The sequence below is a fragment of the Cetorhinus maximus genome, chromosome 4 (assembly GCF_964194155.1).
Source record: "Cetorhinus maximus chromosome 4, sCetMax3.hap1.1, whole genome shotgun sequence".
NCBI classification, from domain to species: Eukaryota; Metazoa; Chordata; class Chondrichthyes; order Lamniformes; family Cetorhinidae; genus Cetorhinus; species Cetorhinus maximus.
Genome location: NC_135882.1, coordinates 177,692,018 through 177,713,034, shown reverse-complemented (window position 1 = coordinate 177,713,034; position 21,017 = coordinate 177,692,018). Strand labels below are relative to the sequence as shown.

The 21,017-nt window shown below is 46.4% G+C and overlaps 2 protein-coding genes across 3 annotated transcripts in view; one reads left to right on the top strand and one right to left on the bottom strand.

Moving 5' to 3' along the window:
* The window catches only part of faim2a (Fas apoptotic inhibitory molecule 2a), a 48,740-nt gene extending 39,760 nt beyond the window's left edge, over positions 1-8,980 (bottom strand). For both annotated transcript variants that reach the window (XM_078541176.1, XM_078541177.1), the window contains exon 1: positions 8,839-8,980. The gene's annotated coding sequence lies outside the window, so the exon portion shown is untranslated. The remainder of the gene's footprint in view (positions 1-8,838) is intronic.
* Positions 8,981-9,516: 536 nt separating this feature from the next.
* abcf2a (ATP-binding cassette, sub-family F (GCN20), member 2a) overlaps positions 9,517-21,017 on the top strand; it is a 56,720-nt gene continuing 45,219 nt past the window's right edge. Inside the window, exon 1 of the mRNA XM_078541194.1 lies at positions 9,517-9,653. The gene's annotated coding sequence lies outside the window, so the exon portion shown is untranslated. The remainder of the gene's footprint in view (positions 9,654-21,017) is intronic.

Here is a 21,017-nt window from a genome sequence, read left to right as displayed (position 1 = left end):
GTATGTGGAACGTTCCTTATTCCAATCTTACTCAGACCCCTTCCCTTATCTCTTTGTCCAGTACATTGGTGTCCCTTCCTGTTCTCACCATGAACTGCAAAATTCCATCCACTTTGCTTCCAATTTCCACCCTTCTCTCGCCATCACCTGATGCATCTCTAACTCTTCCCCTCTTCCATTTCTCAGTCTCTATTTTTGGGGGTAGTCGATCAACTAATATTTACTACAAACCTACTGACTCCCACAGCTACCTCGACTACACTTCCTCACACCCTGCTTCCTGTAAGGACTCCGTTCCATTCTCAGTTTATCCATCTCCATCGCATCTGTTCAGACAATGCCACCATCCGCTATAGCGCTTCTGATGTATCTTCCTTTTTTCCTAAATGGAGGATTGCCACCCAGCATGATTTGCAGGGCCCTCCACCGTGTCCAATCTATTTCACACACTTCCACTCTCACCCCTTCCCCTCCCTCCCAGAACCATGATAGGGTTTCCCCTTGTCCTCACCTGCCCCCTACCAGCCTCTGTATTCAAAGGATTAACCTCTGTCATTTTCACCAGCTCCAGCCTGATGCCATCACCAAACACATCTTCCCTTGGCCTCCCCTTTGAGCATTCTGAAGGGCCCATTCCCCCTGTGATAACCAGGTCCTTTCCTCAGTCACCCCCCAACACCCTCCCTTTCCTACTGCACCTCTACTGCAGGTGCAGGAGATGCAACACCTGTCCTTTTATCTCTTTCCTTCTCACCATCCAAGACCCCAAACACTCCTTCCAGGTGAAACAGTGATTTACCTGCACTTCTTTCAACCTGGTATATTGTATTCACCGGTCACGATATGGTCTCCTCCACACTGGGGAGACCAAACGCAGACTGGTTGACCACTTTGCAAACACCTCTGTTCAGTCCACTAGCACAACCGTGAGCTCCCAGTTACCTATCATTTGAATTCTCCATCTCACTCCCACTCTGACCTTTCTGTCCTCGCTCTGCTGCATTGTTCTAGTGAAGCTCAATGCAAACTTCAGGAACTGCACCTCATCTTTTGTCTCAGCAATCCACAGCCTCCTGGACTTAACATGGAGTTTGAAGAATTTCAAATGATAACCTCTGCCTCTATCATGATTGATTTTATTTGCTGGTTCGTTCTTGTTTGATTTCTTTCTTTACCCCTTTATGTTGCTTTCAGACGGCTGCTATGTAGCCATTCACGCCTCATCTGGATACTTTTGTTTGTTTACTGTGCTCATTGCCACTCTCTCTGGTTTTTGCATCCTAAATCTTTGGTCATTTAATCTCGCCTGCCCTCCACTCTATCACAGACCTTCCCTTTTGTTTTTCCTGCCCACTCCCCACTTTCATTGGCTTTAAATCTATTACATTTCTATCTTTCTTCACTTCTTATGAAAGGTCACCTCAACCTGAAACATTAATTCTGTTTCCCTAAACAGATGTTGCCTGATCTGCTGAGTTTTCTCAACAATTTTGGTTTTATTATTATTGTTTTTTTGTGGTGTTCACTGAGGGATAAATGTTGACCATGAAACCTGCTCTTCGGCTTTTGCACCATACGGCTGCAGCATGTGGGAGCTCCTGGGTGTCAGTGTGATCTGGGGCAAATACATCTGCAATGTTTGCAACTCGAGGAGCTTTGGCTCGGAGTCTTTGAGCTGGAGGCCAAGCTGCAGACACTGCGACACATCAGGGAGGGTGGATGAGAGTGGGGGCTGCAGGATGGATGAGCTGACCAACCACGGCACTATGGTACAGGAAGCCATTCAAGTGGGTGGAGTACAAAGGAATGTAGTGGTAGTAAGGGACAGTATAGTGAGGGGGATTGACAACGTTCTCCGCAGCAAAGAACGAGAATCCAAAAGACTCTGTTGCCTGCCCGCTCCCAGGGTTCAGGACATCAGTTCAGGGCTGGAGAGAAACTTGCAATGGGAGGAGAAGGATCCAATTGTAGTGCTCCATGTAGACACCGATGATATAGGTAGAACTAGGTAAGGGGTTCTGCATAATCAGTGTGAGGATCCAGGCACTAAATTAAGAAGCAGAACCTCAAAAGGTAATAGTCACTGGGTTACCTGAGCCACATACAAGTTGGAATAGGGAAAATAAAATTAGAGAAATGAATACATGGCTCAAAGACTGGTGTGGGAGAAGTGGGTTCTGGTTCGTGGGCACTGGCACCAGTAGTTGGGAAAGTGGATCTGTACCACTGGGACAGTCTACACTTGAACCGTGTTCTAGTGAGCTGCATAACTGGGAATTAGAGAGGGTTTTAAACTAAATAGTGGGGGCAAGGGATCAAATTTGGGAAGATGTGGTAAACCAAAGAGTAGAGGCCAGGCAAGATACAAATGTATTAACATGGGAAATGATAAACAGGCCGTGACAAGAAGAGATAGAGTGTACAAATCTAAGAGTACATCAGCAGGTAAGGCTAGGGGTGACAAAAATAATAGAAGGACAAAACTAAAGGCTCTGTATCTGAATGCATACAGCATTCGTAACAAAACAGATGAACTGAGAGCACAAATAGAAATAAATAAGTACAATTTTATAGCCATTACAGAGACATGGCCGCAGGATGACATAGAATGGGACCTGAATATTGAAGGGTACATGACATTTAGGAAGGACAGGAAGCTTGGAAAAGGTGGAGGGGTGGATCTGTTAATTAGTTATGGTATTAACACAATAGAGACGATGACATAAGTTCAGGAAGCCAGAATGTAGAAGCGTTTTAGGTAGAGATGAGAAATAATAAAGGCAAGAAGTCACTTGTGGGAGTGGTGTACAGGCCCCCTAACAGTAACCACATGGTACAGCAGAGTATAAAAGGAAGAAATAATGGGAGCTTGTCAGAAAGGTATGACGATAATCATGGGGGATTTTAATCTACATATAGACTGGGAAAATCAGATGGGAAAAGGTAGCCTAGATAAGAAGTTCATAATTTTCAGGATAGTTTCTTAGAACAGCACATTCTGGAGCCAACCAGACAGCAGGCTATACTAGACCTGGTATTGTGCAACGAGACAGGATTAATTAACGATCTCATAGTGAAGGTGCCCATAGGTAGCAATGGTCATAATATGATTGAATTTTACATTCAGTTTGAGGGATAGAAGACTGAGTACAAGACTAGTATTTTAAACTTAAATAAGGGCATTTACGAGGGCATGAAAGCAGAACTAGCTAAAGTGAGCTGGCAAATGAAGTTAAGGGACCAGTCAATAGAGATGCAGAGGTGGATATTTAAAGGGATATTTCAGCATACTCAGGATAGATATATTCCAATGAGAAAGAAAAATTTCAAGAGGAGGGCCCACCATCCGTGGTTAACTAAAAAGTTAAAGATAGTATCAAACTTAAAGACAAAGCACATAATTGTACAAGGATAGGTAGCAGGTCAGAGGACTGGACAGAATATAAAGACCAGCAAAGAATAACTACAAGATAACAAAAAGGAAAAAATGAGAGTACCAGAGAAAGCTAACTGGAAATATAAAAACAGATAGTAAGAGTATCTATAGATAATTAAATAAGAAGAGTCAACAAAGTGAATGTTAGTCCTATAGAAAGTGAGTCTGGGAAATTACTAATGGAAAATAAGGAGATGGCAGATGAACTGAACAGATATTTTGCATCAGTCTTCACTATGGAGGATACAAGTAACATTCCAGAAATAGCTGTAAATCAGGAAATGGAAGGGAGGGAGGAACTCAAGAAAATTACAATCACCAGGGAAGTGATACTTAGCAAATTGTTGGAGCTGCGGGCTGACAAATCCCCAGGTCCTGATGGACTTCACCCTAGGGTCTTAAAAGTGGCTAGTGAGATAGTTGATGCGCTAGGTTTAGTTTTCCAGAATTCCTAGATTCGGGAAAGGTTCCATTAGATTGGAAAACAGTAAATTTAAACCTCTTTATTCAAAAAGGGAGGGCGACAGAAAGCAGGAAACTACAGGCCAGTTAGCTTAACATCTGTCATAGGGAGAACATTAGAATCTATTATTAAAGAAGTTATAGCAGGGCACTTAGAAAAATTCAAGGTAATCAGGCAGAGTCAACATGGTTTTGTGGAAAGGAAATCATGTTTCACCAACTTATTGGAGTTCTTTGAAGGTGTCACATGTGCTGTGGATAAAGGGGAACCAGTGGATGCACTGTACTTAGATTTCCAGAAGGCACTTGATAAAGTGCCACAAAGATAATTGCAGATAATGAAAGCTCATGGTGTAGGGGGTAAGATATAGACACAAATAGAAGATTGGCTGGCCAATAGGAAGCAGAGAGTAGGCATAAATGAGTATTTTTCAGGTTGGCAGGATGTAAGAAGTGGTGTGCCATAGGGATTAGTGCTGTGGCCTCAATTTTTTACACTTTATACAAATGACTTCAATGAAGGCACTGAAGGTCTGGTTGCTAAATTTGCTGAGGACACAAATATAGGTAGGAAAGTAAGTTGTGAAGAGGACATAAGGAGACTACAAAGGTTCTGAAGAAGAGTCATATGGACTTGAAACATTGACTCTGTTTCTCTCTCCACAGATGCTGTCAGACCTGCTGAGTTTTTCCAGCATTTTCTGTTTTTATTACAAAGTGACATATTTAGGTTAAGTGAGTGGGCAAAGATCTAGTACATGGAGTATAATGTGAGCAAATGTGAAATTGTCCATTTTGGCAGGAAGAATAAAAAGAAGCCTATTATCTCAATGGTGAGATTCCAGAGGATTGGGGTGTCCTAGTGCATGAATTGCGAAAGGTTACTATGCAGGTACAGCAGGTAATTAGGAAAGCTAATAGAATGTTATTGTTTATTGTGAGGGGAATTTATTACAAAAGTAGGGAGATTATGCTTCAGTTGTACATGGCATTGGTGAGACCACATCTGGAATAGTGTGTACAGTATTGGTATCCTTATTTAAGGAAGGATGTAAATGCGTTAGAAGCAGTTCAGAGAAGGTTTACTAGGCTAATACCAGGAATGGGCGGGTGGTCTTAAGAGAAAAGGTTGGACAGGTTAGGCTTGTATCCACTGGAGTTTAGAAGAGTAAGAGGTGACTTGATTGAAACCTTTAAGATCCTGACAGGTCTTGACAGGGTGGATGTGGAGAGGATGTTTCCTTTTGTGGGAGAATCTAGAACTAGGGGTCACTGTTTAAATATAAGGGGGTCACCCATTTAAGACAGGGATGAGGAGAAATGTTTTCTCTCAGAGGGGAGGGTGAGTCTTTGGAACTCCCTTCCTCAAATGGCAGTTGAAGCAGAGTCTTTGAATATTTTCAAGGCAGAGCTAGATAGAGGGGTTGGTGAGGGCGAGGGGATGGCGAAGGGGGATTAGGGTGAGGGGATGAGATGGAGGGGATGGAGCGGGCATGGGGGGATAGTCATAGAGTCATAGAGGTCTGCAGCACAGAAAAAGGCCCTTCAGCCCTTTGAGTCTGCGCCGGTCAAACAAGTACCTAATTATTTAATTAATCCCATTTTCCAGCACTAGGCGCATAGCCTTGTATGCCATGGCATCGCAAGTGCACATCCAAATACTTCTTAAATGTTATGAGAGTTTCTGCCTCTACCACCCTTTCAGGCAGTGAGTTCCAGATTCCCACCACCCTCTGGGTGAAAAAATTCTTCCTCACATCCCCTCTAAACCTCCTGCCCCTTACCTTAAATCTATGCCCCCTGGTTATTGATCCCTCCACCAAGGGGAAAAGTTCCTTCCTGTCTACCCTATCTATGCCCCTCATAATTTTATACACCTCAATCATGTCCTCCCTCAATCTCCTCTGCTCCAGGGAAAATAACCCCAGTCTACCCAATGTCTCCTCATAACTAAAACTCTCCAGCCCAGGCAACATCCTGGTAAATCTCCTCTGCACACTCTCTAGTGCAATCGCATCCTTCCTATAATGTGGATTCCAGAACTGCACGCAATACTCTAGCTGTGGCCTAACCAGCATTTTATACAGTTCCAGCATATCCTCCGTGCTCTTATATTCTATGCCTCGGCTAATAAAGGCAAGTATCCCATTAGCTTTCTTAACCACCTTATCTACCTGTCCCGCTACCTTAAAGGACTGGTGGTCATGCACACCAAGGTCCCTCTGATCCTCGGTACTTCCCAGGGTCCTACCTTTCATCGTGTATTCCCGTGCCTTGTTTGTCCTGCCCAAGTGCATCACCTCACACTTATCTGGATTAAATTCCATTTGCCACTGATCAGCCCATCTGACCAGCCTGTCTATATCCCCCTGTAATCTAAGGCTATCCTCCTCACTATTTACCACCCCACCAATTTTTGTGTCATCCGCGAAATTATTGATCAACCCTCCGACATTCAAGTCTAAATCGTTTATATATACCACAAACAGCAAGGGACCCAACACCGATCTCTGTGGAACCCCACTGGACACAGGCATCCAGTCACAAAAAAACCCCTCAACCGTCACCCTCTGCTTCCTGCCACTCAGCCAATTCTGGATCCAATTTGCCAAATTGCCTTGGATCCATGGGCTCTTACCTTCGTTATCAGTCTCCCATGTGGGACCTTATCAAAAGCCTTGCTGAAGTCCAAGTAGACTACGTTAAATGCATTGCCTTCATCTACACACCTGATCACCTCTTTGAAAAATTCAATCAAATTGGTCAGACATGACCTCCCCTTAAAACCATGCTGACTGTCCTTGATTAATCCCTGCCTCTCTGAGTGTAGATTAATTCTGTCCCTAGTTATCCTCTTACTGTTCATGTACTTGGAAAATAACTTTGGATTTTCCTTTATTTTACCTGGCAATGTTTTTTCATGCCCCCTTTTTTGCTCTCCTAATTTCCTTTTTAAGTCCCCCCCCCCCTACACATTCTATACTCCTCTAGGGCTTCTGCTGTTTTGAGCCCTTGGTATCTGCTACATAAACCTCCCATTTTCTCTTTATCCAATCCTGTATAACCCTCAACATCCAGGGTTCCCTGGATTTGATGGTCCCACCCTTTATTTTTACTGGAATATGTTGGCCCTGTACTCTCCCTATTTCCTTCTCGAATGAGTCCTACTGCTCTGACACAGATTTATCTAAAAGTAGCTGCTCCCAATCCACACTGGCCAAATCATATCTGATTTCATTAAAATCGGCCTTCCCCCAATTTAGAACTCTGATTTCTGGCCCATCCTTGTCCTTTTCCATAACAACCTTGAATCTAATGGAGTTATGATCACTGTCTGCAAAATGCTCCCCCACTGATACCTCTACCACTTGCCCAGCTTCATTCCCTAAAATTAAGTCCAGGACCGCCCCCTCTCTTGTAGGATGGGGAATGCAGAGGAGATTTTCAAGAATGCTGCCAGGGCTTGAAAATTGCAGCTATGAGGAGCGATTGGACAGGGCTGGGGTTGTTTTCCTTAGAACAGATGGGGGGGGCTAAGGGGTGACCTAGTCGAGGTGTGTAAAATTATGACGGGGCGGAGATGGGGCAGGTAGTGAAGACTTGTTTCCCCGAGCTGAGGGGGTCAGTTAACGGGTTGGGGGGGGGGGGGGGGGGGGGCACAGATCCACGGTGATCGTTAGAAGGGTTAGAGGGGACACGAGGAAGAACCTTTCACCCAGAAGCTGGTGGGGGTCCGGAATCCACCCTTTAAATTGGTAAAAACAAAAAGCTAAAAGCTACTGCGGATGCTGGAAATCCAAAACAAAAACAGAATTACCTGGAAAAACTCAGCAGGTCTGGCAGCATCGGCGGAGAAGAAATCAGTTGACGTTTCGAGTCCTCACGGCCCTTCGGCAGAACTGAAGCATAGTTAGGAGAAAGGAGAAACATAGCAGGGCAGAAGAGACAGTCGGAAATCCTGTCGGAGAACAGAACCGTACTTCTTCAGAGAGGGCATTTCTTGAAGGGAAGTGGCAGTTAAATTGGCGGCTGAGGCCGAAACGCTCACTCGGAGAGGGGTACCTGGATCTGTAGCTGAGGCGCCGTAACCTGCCAGGGCCACGGACCGGGTGCTGGGGGGGGGACCGGGTGCTGGGGGGGGGGACCGGGTGCTGGGGGGGGGGACCGGGTGCTGGGGGGGGGGACCGGGTGCTGGGGGGGGGGACCGGGTGCTGGGGGGGGACCGGGTGCTGGGGGGGGACCGGGTGCTGGGGGGGGGACCGGGTGCTGGGGGGGGGACCGGGTGCTGGGGGGGGGACCGGGTGCTGGGGGGGGGACCGGGTGCTGGGGGGGGGACCGGGTGCTGGGGGGGGGACCGGGTGCTGGGGGGGGACCGGGTGCTGGGGGGGGACCGGGTGCTGGGGGGGGACCGGGTGCTGGGGGGGGGACCGGGTGCTGGGGGGGGACCGGGTGCTGGGGGGGGACCGGGTGCTGGGGGGGGACCGGGTGCTGGGGGGTGGGGGGGGGATTAAAATGAGCCAAAACAAAGATAGCTGGAAAAGCTCAGCAGGTCTGACAGCGCCTGCGGAGGGGGGGAGAGGGTTAACACTTCGACTCCGTCTGACCCTTCATCAGAACTAAGGGAATAGAGAAATGTGGTGAAATATAATGTGGTTTAAGGGGGGGTGGGACAGGTGGAGCTGGATAGAGGGTCAGTGATAGGGGGAGGCCATGAAATGAGCGGCTGGTTTCCTTTTGCCTGGCGGGCTGGCACGGGCACGATGGGCTGAATGGCCTCTTTCTGCACCGTAACCTTTCTCGGGGAGGGGGGGAGCGGGGGGGGAAGGGGGGGGTAGGGGAGGATCATCGACCTCCCCCCATCCCTCCCTCCCCGGGCAGAGGGGGCTCCTGGCTCCCTCCCGGGCTCCACGGTCCCCCCGGCTCTCCCCCCCGGCTCTTACCGTTAACCCGGCTCTGCTGACAGCTCCTCTTGCCGACCGGCGCAGCCGTTAAAGCACGCGACCGTGGAACGCGTCCGTTACCCTGGCGACGCCGCAATGTCCCACCCCCACCGCGCGGGAGATTGAAGTTTTCCGCTCCGGGGTTGGGGCGGGGGCGGGGGGGGGTTGACGTCACCTGCACCGCGCATCAATGGCGCCCGTGACGTCAGCGCCTCGCTGACAACCACAACTCCCAGAGCGCAACCGGAACTGCCGCGGATCAGACCCTCGCGACATTCAACTACAGGCGGGTTTGAGGATATAGAATTACCGGTGAAAATCAACTTTAATTTTAAAATTTAATAGAGTTATTACTGTTTTTAATCATGAAAAGTGAAAAAAACATTGTCCAGCCGTCAAAGGCGATACGGCAGTGCATTATGGGACTGTAGTTCTCTGTGCGCTTTGGTCAATGGCTCAGACGCACGGAATGAACTACAAATCCCAGAAGGCTGTGCGAAAGAGGCGGGCTCACGTGGGAGGCCGTGGAAAGCTGGTCGCCGCAATGACGTAAGGGGAGGGCGGAGTCACGAGCCGGGGCGCTGTGCTTTCTGGGTGTTGAAGTCCTTTACTTTGTCGCCTTACTTAGCTAATGGGCGACGGAAGCCGTGCCGGGGAACTACAGCTCCCAGAGTGCGGAGCGCCGAGCACCGGCTTGTGGGGGGTCTGGCGGAGGAGAGACAGAAGCCGGTCAGGCACGCGGCTTTTCCAGTTGTTTCTGCTAGAGCGGCGGCAGGAAGCGGGCGCCAACGGAAATCACCCGCCGGCTTCTTCAGGTGAGGAACGGCCCGGCCTCTCCCAGCCACCCCGGCCTGTTTGTCCGGGCAGTGAGGCTCCGGCCTGCGGAGCCGGTGTTTTAATTTCAACGCGATTTTCCAAATCGCCCTCAGGACGGACGGACGGGGCGGCGAAGCCCAGGCCCCGGCTAGGCCCAGGCTCGGGCCCACCGGGCGGATGGAGAAGGGCAGGGGCGGTAACTGAGCCGTTTGGCCCAATTAGTCTTACTCTCTTCGGAAACAGAAAGCTCCAGATCAGCTTCTAATGGAGACCGAGCTTTGTTGTCTATGGAACCGAGGGGGAACAGGCTGGAGGGGCTGAATGGCCTCTCCTTTTCCTATGACGCACCCAATACATTACTGAGAGAGAGCTGCGCTTTATTTTATTCCTAGTATTTGGGCGTCTCTGGCTGGGCCCAGCATTTATTGCCCATCCCTAATTGCCCTTGAGAAGGTGGTGGTGAGCTGCCTTCTTGAACCGCTGTAGTCCATGTGGTGTAGGTACACCCACAGTGCTGTTAGGGAGGGAGTTCCAGGGTTTTGACCCAGCGACAGTGAAGGAACGGCGATATATTTCCAAGTCAGGGTGGTGAGTGGCTTGGAGAGGAACTTCCAGGTGGTGGTGTTCCCATATATCTGCTGCCCTTGTCCTTCTAGGTGGTAGTGGGTTTGGAAGGTGCTGTCGAAGGAGCCTTGAGTTGCTTGCAATGCATCTTGTAGATGGTACACACGCTGCTGCCACTGTGCATCAGTGACGGAGGGAATGGATGTTTGAGGTGCCGATCAAGCTTTGCCCTGGATGGTGTTGAGCTTATTGAGTGTCTTTGGTGCAGAACTCATCCAGGCGAGTGAGACTATCCCATCACACTCCTGACAGGTGGAATTCCTGACCTCTGACCTGCTTTTGTAACCACAGTATTTATTTGACTGGTCCAGTTCAGTTTCTGGTCAGTGGTAACCCCAGGATGTGGATATTGGGGGATTCAGCAATTAAATGTCAAGGGGCGATGGTTAGATTCCATCTCTTGTTGGCGATGGTCATTGCCTGGCCCTTGTGTGACATTTGAATATCACTTGCCACTTATCGTCCCCAAAGCCTGGATATTGTCCAAGTCATGCTGCATTTGGACAAGGACTGCTTCAGTATCTGAGGAGTCACAAATAGTTCTGATCATTGTGCAATCATCAGCAAATATCCCCACTTCTGACCTTTTGATGGAGGGAAGGTCATTGATGAAGCAGTTGAAGATGGTTGGGCCTAGGACATGAGGAAGATGAAATGATTGACCTCCAACAGCCTCAGCCATCTTCCTTTGTGCTAGCTATGACTCCAACCAGTGGAGAGATTTTCCCCTGATTCCCATTGACTTCAGTTTTGCTAGGGCTCCTTGATGCCACACTTGGTTAAATGCTGTGTTGATGTCAAGGGCAGTCACACTTGCCTCGCCTCTGGAATTCAGTTCTATGTCCAATGATTTGGACCAAAGCTATAATGAAGTCAGGAGCTGAGTGACTGTTAGATTGGTGATGCAGGTGATAATTTAATCAGGGTGTGGGGGCGGCAGTGGCACAGTGGTATTGTCACTGGATTAATAACCCAGGGTAATGTTCTCAGGATTCGAACTGGGGTCCTATCACGGCAGATTGTGAAGCTCGAATTCAATAAAAATCTGGGATTAAAAGCCTGATGACCTTGAAACCATTGTTGATGGTTGTAAAAGCCCATCTGGTTCACTAATATCCTTAAGGGAAGGAAATCTGCCGTCCTTACCTGGTCTGGCCTACATGTGACTCCAGACCCACAGCAATGTGGGAGGGATAATAAATGCCAGTGATGCCCATGCCCCATGAATGAGTATAAAAAAATTGTTAATCATTGCCATTTTAAAGTGATCCTCAGTCCTTATTTTTAGGTACGTGCACCATATCCTGGGCATCCTTGCCTTTATAAACTGAGTACATAGGCAAGGAAGTTATGCTAAACCATTTTCACTAAATCACTGGTTTGGCATCAACTGGAATATTGTGTCCAATTCTAGTGACCACATATTAGGAAGGATTCCTTGGAGAGGGCCCAGAGAAGATTTGAGGGAATTGTACCAGGGATGCAAGACTTTATTTTTGTGGAGAGACTTTTCAAAGGGGAATTGGATAAATATTTGAAGATGATTAATTTGCACTATGTGGAGTGGAACTGTAATCTGATAGCTCTTTCAAAGAGCCAGCCTGGCTATGATGGACTTAATGACCTCCTTAAATGGTTGTAAAACACTTTGAGACATCCTGTGGTGAAGTGTTTTATATAACTTTAATTTACTACTTTTTCTCGTATATGTGTTCTATACATTTCTACATCCACCTTTATAAATAGAAAACAAAAACAGAATTACCTGGAAAAACTCAGCAGGTCTGGCAGCATCGGCGGAGAAGAAAAGAATTGACGTTTCGAGTCCTCATGACCCTTCAGCAGAACTGAGTAAAGTTAGGAGAGGGGTGAAATATAAGCTGGTTTAAGGTGGGGGGGGTGGTGGTGGTTGTAGGGACAAGGAAGCAGTGTGTAATAGGAGCAGATAATCAAAAGATGTCACAGACAAAAGGAACAAAGAGGTGTTAAAGGTGATGATATCTAAGAAAATGTGCTAATTAAGAATGGATGGCAGGACACTCAAGGTACAGCTCTAGTGGGGGTGGGGTGGAAAGACTGACAGGGTATTACAGTAACTAGAGCTGTACCTTGAGTGTCCTGCCATCCATTCTTAATTAGCACATTTTCTTAGATAATATCACCACCTTTAACACCTCTTTGTTCTTTTGTCCGTGACATCTTTTGATTATCTGCTCCTATCACACACTGCTTGCTTGTCCCTACAACCCTCCCCACCCCCCCCCCCACCTTAAACCAGCTTATATTTCACCCCTCTCCTAACTTGACTCAGTTCTGCTGAAGGGTCATGAGGACTTGAAACGTCAACTCTTTTCTTCTCTGTCGATGCTGCCAGACCTGCTGAGTTTTTCCAGGTAATTCTGTTTTTGTTTTGGATTTCCAGCATCCGCAGTAGTTTTTTGTTTTTATGAATAGAAACATCTTTTTAAATGGTGTGATCATACTCTGGAGCTCATGGTGATGTGGTCATATACCAGGATGGGTTGAGGGGAGGGAGGTAAATGATGTCCGCCTTGTGCATTTGAAATGTTGATGGAGGAATTTATACTAGGAAAAGTTGACTGAAAGCTTATGCTGATTTAAGATTTTTGAATTTTTAAAATTCATTCATGGGGTGTGGGCGTCGCTGACTGGGCCAGCATTTATTGCCCATCGCTAATTGCCCTTGAAAGTGGTGGTGAGCTACCTTTTGCAGCCCACGTAAGCTATCGAGTTCTGAGGGCATGGTGAGTAATAGTTTATAAAACTGCAGTCAGATTAGACCTTCCAATCTGAGGACATGTTTGAAGGTGCAAAGCTGTTCTCTCACCAAACATATTTATGACTTTGGTTAGAGCTATTTTATTTGCTATCCCCTCATTTAATCTTAAGGATATAATCAGGAGCTATGTAGTGTCATAAAATTGTACTTTTTAAAAAAAATAAAATGGGTTGGTTGGCCTGTAGAGTTCTACATCTTATTGAGAGCAGAAAATGTCTGTCCATCAGTCTCAAAAATGGCAATCCTCAGAACGATGGACATGAGACCCGGAATTATGATAAATAAGCTGTCAGGCTGACCTCTCTGAAAAGTTTGATCATTTTTGTTTTGGAGGTTGGGGGCGGGCGGGCCGTAGAGGGGGACAGACACACCTCTTAGAACACAGGCAGAAAGTGAGAGAGACTGCATCTAGCTGCTGTAGTACAGGTTTCAATTACCCAGATAAAGGTAATTTATTGTAGTTGGTCCTGAGTTTGTTTTCATTCCAATGTGGAGACAAAGATCAAAATGAAACACTGGAAATTGAAGCTACAAAACAAAATGTAAGTGAAATTTATCACTGTCTGGAAGCAAAAAGATAGATTGCTTGTGGATTCCCTCTAGGCATTCCAATACTCCTGAAGTTTTGGACTTTGTTTCACTACTTGCCTTGTGATCCTGGAACTCTTGATTATTTGCAGTCCTGTATCTCGGTGAGAACAGAAAGGATCTACCCAGTACTCTCAGAAATGGCAGTCATTGGAACAAATGGACATGAGACACAGGATCCATCATTTGTAGGAAATAAATTGATTTCTGAGACATGGGCCTATAATACAGGTTTCTAGAACACTGCAGCCTGTGACCTAAGCTACATTCAGCCCCACATCCTCATTATCGTGGCCCTCGTCAAGCTCCATTGGCTTTTTTATTTATTCATTCACGGGATGTGGGCTTCGTTGGCTAGGCCAGCATTCATTGCCCATCCCTAGTTGCCCTTGAGAAGGTGGTGGTGAGCTGCTTTCTTGAACCGCTGCAGTCCGTGTGGTGTAGGTACACTCAGTGCTGTGAGGGAGGGAGTTCCAGGATTTTGACCCAGCGACAGTGAAGGAACGGCGATATATTTCCAAGTCAGGATGGTGAGTGACTTGGAGGGGAACTTCCAGGTGGTGATGTTCCCATCTATCTGCTGCCCTTGACCTTATAGATGGTAGTGGTCGTGGGTTTGGAAGGTGCTGTCTCAGGAGTCTTGGTGAGTTCCTGCAGTGCATCTTGTAGATGGTACCCACTGCTGCTACTGTGCGTCAGTGATGGAGGGACTGAATGTTGGTTGATGGGATTGCCAATCAAGCGGGGCTGCTTTGTCCTGGACGGTGTCGAGCTTCTTGAGTGTTGTTGGAACTGCACTCATCCAAACAAGTGGAGAGTATTCCATCACACTCCTGACTTGTGCTTTGTAGATGGTGGACAGGCTTTGGGGAGTCAGGAGGTGAGTTATGCGCAGCAGGATTCCTAGCCTCTGACCTGTTCTTGGAGCCATAGTTTATATGGCTGGTCCAGTTCAGTTTCTGGTCAATGGTAACCCCCAGGATGTTAAACATGGTGTAATGCAATGCTTCCTTGAATTATAGCTTGGTTTCTGTGTTGTAATTCGTGTGTAACCACATTGCAGAATATTGTACTGAGCTATCCCTAACTCAGAAAGGTGCAGAGTTAGCTCATGTCATTTGGGATGCTAGATTTAGCCTCTTTGAGAGAGGGAACAAGTCGGTCAGTTTCTTCTCTCTTGTCCTGTCCAGTGGATAGGGATGAAGGGGGAACACTAGCTCTATTCCATTCATCAAATGGTTGCCAGAGGCTAGTGATGGGGTACAGGGAGTGGTCACTTGGCTGAGAATCCATTGAATGGTATCACCCCACAAGGCAGCACTTCCTGATGAGCCAATTATGTCACCTGCACAGTGCCTCGTTACCAAGCACTGGGAATGTTAACTTCCTGTTCTAGACTGTGTTTTCCTCTATCTAGCCAGTGCATTGCAGATTGTTGACCCATTTGAAAGTGTATTGGTTGTTGCAGATGATGAATCTGTTTGTCTGCTGACAAGTGATAGCTTGATGATCTTGACAGTGGTGTCATTCAGTAATGAATCAGTAATTATTTGAGGATGGCTCTGACTAATAATACAAAATGCATTCCCTTTGCTTTCACGGTAATTGTATTTAATCTTGGTTACAAGGTAATCAGCGTATTCAGGCATGCAGGCAAGGAACTGACAGCTATGAATGGACACTTCTGTTTCACTTTTGGGCAGGTTACATTTCATTCCAGATGGTTACTTTTCATTTCCTAGTAAGAGAGATATGCTGAGTTTTTCTGCCCTGACATACGCCAAATCTGGAATGAGTTGGGACAGCAAATAGAATCTCTTGACGGCCTACACTTCAAAGGTTGTTCACTGTCCGTGAAACACATTGGGGCATCCTGAGGATTTAAAATAGTAAAGGGAAAACAGTCCTGTGATTTATTGCTGTCTTCAGTGGCCTTGGTCTAGTGGAGCTGTTTAGTGAGAATTATAGTGATTGGTGTGTTCTTTGTTTGTTACGATCCCCGTAGAGACTTAAAAAGGAAGGAATCCCCACAAAGCTAATGGAAAGAAAACCGCTGGGCAAGATTTCAACTTTTAACTTTTACTGTAACAAATCAATTAAAATACAACAGAAGTATGCTTCACATAGTTACAAGCATTCGCATTACTTCCTGCACAAATGTGGCACCGTGTGCTATCTCACCTTTTTCCAATTCGGCCTCTGCTATGTAGGATCTAGAACCATAGAAAAGTTACGGTGCAGTAAAAGGCCATTCAGCCCATCGTGTCTGGGCCAGTTATATCTCGCTTCCCACCCGATCATTTTGGCCCTTGAGGCGTATTCACCAGCAGTCATATTCCATAGTCTGTGGACACTGTTCACATCTCAAACCCTCTCTCCCCTGCAGCTCCCTTCCCAGATCTTTTAGATGGCCGGATGGGCTCTGGCAACACAAAGAGCAGCTGTGGGTCTTATCCAATCAACAATTTCTTGTCCTTCCTGTCTTCAGTTGTAAAGGACAAAAAAGCTGCATAGCACACACAGTAACAGTCTCCGTTCTATTCTCAGGGACCTGTTTCTCCATAAGGATCTGATTGAAAACTGCCAAACAGAAAACTTTGCCATTTTGAGAGCACCTTGTTTGTTTCCTCACGCACACATTCTGTGCTCTGAATAACCAAACAAAAACACAGCCTGAAATCCAACCCCAGTACAATTAGTATTCTGTTTACCATTTGCTTCTTAGTTGTTCACCCCCATGGCAACCTCAGGTCACATGGGCACTTCTTGGAACCTAATGATTTCCTAATTAGGAAAGAATTAACCCTCTTTCAGAATATTCCCCAGTTCCCCTTGATCTTAAAAGTGACATCACACAAAGAAAATACAGGCTTTTCCCCAATGTTACAATAACTCACTGTTATATAGTGCCTTTAAGCTGGTAATTAATATATTTCAAGATGCTTCATAGGAGCGTTATCGAACAAAATTTGACACTAAGCCACATTCGGACAGGTGACCAAATGTTTGGCTAGGGAAACCTAAGAGGTCGGTAAAGGGATTTAGGGAGGGAATTCCAGAGCTTGCAACTGAAGGCACGGCCACCAATTGTGGATCAAAGGAAATGGGGGATGAACTTTAGCATCTTGCACATCTTATCCAGCTAAGAGTACTTTGATCAATTTTTATGCTGGAATCTGGTGTAAACTAACTAGTGTACAAGTGCAAGATTACTTCCTACAGGGTGGAAGCTCAATCACTGAGCACATTAAAGATAGAAATCAATAGATTTCAGGATACTAATGACATCAAGAGATTTGGGGATTGCACAGGACTGGTGTTGAGGTAGATGATCAGCCATGATCTAGTTGAATGGCGGAGTCGGCTCGATGGGCTGAATGCCTACTCTTATTCCTATGTTTCTATGAAGGACAAAGGATAAGGAGTGCTCCTCTTCCACTACTGCCCCACCAGCTCCCACCACCATGGCCTTGCCTGGGGTGGGGGGTGGAGGGAACTGGTGAGATTTCTGGTTGCTGTTCAGTGAATCTTGAACTTGTTCTAGATAAATATCTTGCTGTCTAGGCTCAAGTGAAGAACAGCCCCTTAGTCAAACCACAGAACTTGACCACAGTTAACATTGTGGGAAATGGGTGTAAGAGCTGGCCATACAGACTGCCCCCTCATTCAATGCTGATCTTTGACCTCATTTCACTTTCTCGTACTATCCTAAACCTTTAATTCCCTTTGAGTCCAAAAACCTATCAATCTCAGCCTTGGGTGCACTTAATTACTGAGCATCCGCAGCTTTCTAAGGGAGAGAATTCCAAAGATTCACAACCCTTGGAGCGAACAAATTTCATTTATGTCATAAATGGCTGATGCCTTATCCTGAGTCTGTGCCTGTGTTCTAGAGTCCTCAGCCAGGGGAATAGCCTTTCAGTATCTACCCTGTCAAGCTGCCTCAGAATCTTGAATGTTTAATGAGATTGCCTCTAATTCTTTTAAACTCCAGAGAACAGAGACCCAATTTACTCAGCCTCTCATCCCAGGAATCTGTCTAGTGAACTATATTGCCTCCAAGGAAAGGGTAACCCTTTTTCAGGTAAGGAAAGCAAAACTGGGCACAGGATAGGAATGAATTGTATAATGAGGTCATTGCTAATACTGGTACAGGCTGGGTGATCAAGTTGTAGTAAAAGGTGTTCCTGATGAGAATTGTATGGTATAGTCACTGATTAAATTCTTGACCAGTATTTAAAAAGTACCTGGATCTGCACCTAAAGTGCTGTAAGCTGCAGGGCTATGGGCCGGGTGCAGGAAGGTGGGATTAGAAAGGGCACCTGGGTGTCCTCGGGCTGGCATGGGCAGGATGGGCCGAATGGCCTCCTTCTGTGCTGTAACCTTTCTGTGGTTCTAGGGATACAAGGGGATTGGAAAAATGCTTGAGAAGGAGGAGCCTCTTGGCCCAGTGAAGGTTGTGCTTCTGTTACCACTTGGTTTAACACTCATCACTGGTTGTCATATCCTCAACTCATGTTTGTAGCTTCATCTTGATCAGTCCTGTTGCCTTGCTATATGATCTTGGCTCTTCAACTCTCAAAAAGACAGTGCTGCTGTTGGTGCTACCTGGCTGGCACAGGCTTTTGCTTACACTCTGGGCCAATACTATTTTGACCACGTTCAAGGCATGATTAATGGGTAATGGTTTGCAGTTTTGCCCCTCCTTAGATTTTCCTGAATCATGTTATGACTGTTTAATGGGGACGTGTCTGTTTTGCCATCTGCATTTGGAGTGGAGTTGATTGGATATGCCCTACCAAAGAGCCAGCACAGATACAATGGGCTAAATGACCAGAACAATACAGCACAGGAAGCTATGATTCTAATAATGAAAAGTTGAAGCTGCTAGCCCGACTTCTCTGAATTATACCACAATTTGTGCAGCATACAACTTCCTTGGCGTAGGAATATTCAGACTCCTTAACGTGCAGCTGATTCTATAATCTGATTTCACAGAATCACAGTGCAGAAGAGGCCCTTCGGCCCATCGAGCCTGCACAGACACGTGAGAAATACCTGACCGACCTACCTAATCCCATTTACCAGCACTTGGCACGTCATAACATTCAAGGCTATGGGCCAAGTGCTCATCCAGGTACTTTTTAAAGGATGTGAGGCAACCCGCCCCCACCACCCTCCCAGGCAGTGTATTTCAGACCGTCACCACCTCTGGGTAAAAATGTTTTTCCCCTCATCTCCCCCCCTAAACCTCCTGCTCTTCACCTTGAACTTATGCCCCCTTGTGACTGACCCTTCAACTAAGAGGAACAGCTGCTCCCGACCCACCCTGTCCATGCCCATCATGATCTTGTACACCTCGATAAGGCCCCCCTCAGTCTTCTATGCTCCAACGAAAGCAGCCCAAGTCTATCCAACCTCTCTTCATAACTTAACTTAAATGTTTCATCCCAGGCAACATCCTGGTGAATCTCCTCTGCACCCCCTCCAGTGCAATCACATCCTTCCTATAATGTGGCGACCAGAACTGCACACAGTACTCCAGCTGTGGCCTCACCAAGGTTCTATACAACTCCAACATGACCTCCCTACTTTTGTAATCTATGCCTTGATTGATCAAGGCAAGTGTCCCATATGTCTTTTTCACCACCCCACTAACATGCCCCTCTGCCTTCAGAGATCTATGGACACACACGCCAAGATCCCTTTGTTCCTCAGAACTTCCTAGTGTCAAGCCGTTCATTGAATACTTCCTTGTCAAATTACTCCTTCCAAAGTATCACCTCACACTTTTCAGGGTTAAATTCCATCTGCCACTTATCTGCCCATTTGACCATCCCGTCTATATCTTCCTGTAGCCCAGGACACTCAACCTCACTGTTAACAACCCAGCCAATCTTTGTGTCATCCGCAAACTTACTAATCCTACCCCCCACATAGTCATCTCTGTCGTTTATATAAATGACAAATAATAGGGGATCCAGCACAGATCCCTGTGGTACGCCACTGGACACTGGCTTCCAGTCACTAAAGCATCCTTCTGTCATCACCCTCTGCCTCCTACAACTAAGCCAATTTTGAATCCACTTTATCAAGTTACCCTGTATCCCATGTGCATTTGCCTTCTTTATAAGTCTCCCATGTGGGACCTTTTTGATGAAATCCATATAAACTACATCAACTGCACTACCCTCATCTACACACCTGGTCACCTCAAAAAATTCAATCAAATTTGTTAGGCATGACCTCCTTCTGACAAAGCCATGCTGACTATCCCTGATCAAACCTTGCCCCTCCAAGTGGGGATAGATTCTCTCCTTCAGAACTTTCTCCAATAGTTTCCCTACCACTGACGTGAGACTTACTGGCCTGTAGTTCCCTGGCTTATCTCTACAACCCTTCTTAAATAGCGGAACCACATTAGCTGTTCTCCAGTCCTCTGACACCTCCCCCGTGGCCAGAGAGGGATTAAAAGTTTGGGTCAGAGCCCCTGTGATCTCCTCCCTTCCCTCCCTCAGCAGTCTGGGACACAAATCACCCAGAGCTGGAGATTTGTCCACTTTTAAGCCTGCCAACACCTCCAATACTTTGTCACTCCCTATATCAATTTGCTTAAGAACCTCACAGTCTCTCTCCCCGAGTTCAATACCTTCATCCTCGTTCTCTTGGGTGAAGACGGATGTGAAGTATTCATTCAACACTCTAGCGATGTCCTCTGGCTCCACCCATAGATTGTCCCCTTTGGTCCCTTATGGGCCCTACTCTTTCCCTGGTTATCCTCTTCCCATTGATATACTTATAGAATATCTTGGGATTTTCCCTACTTTTACCAGCCAGAGCTTTCTCATATCCCCTCTTTGCTCTCCTAATTGCTTTCCTATGCTCCACCCTGCACTTTCTGTACTCCACTAATGCCTCCGCTGATTTGCTTCCCTTGTACCTGCTAAAAGCCTCTCTTTTCCTTCTCATCGTAACCTGAATATCTCTGGCCATCCATAGTTCTCTGGGCTTGTTACTCCTTCCTATCATCCTAGAGGGAACATGTTGAGTCTGTACCCTCCCCGTTTCCTTTTTGAACACCCCCCACTGTTCCTCTGTAGATTTCCCCACAAGTAACTGTTCCCAGTCTACCTTGGCCAGATCCTGCCTTATTTTACTAAAATCCACTCTCCCCCGATCCAAAACATTTTTTTTGCAACTTGATGTAGCATGATGTAAATGCCATTTGATGTAACGTGCAGTGTGTTCTATACTCTGTCAAAGGAAAACAGTTTAATGTGATGTAAATGTGCATTTGGCGAGAGATTCATTGGACTAAATTTAGTGCCTTGATGTGCCTTCCAATGTCATT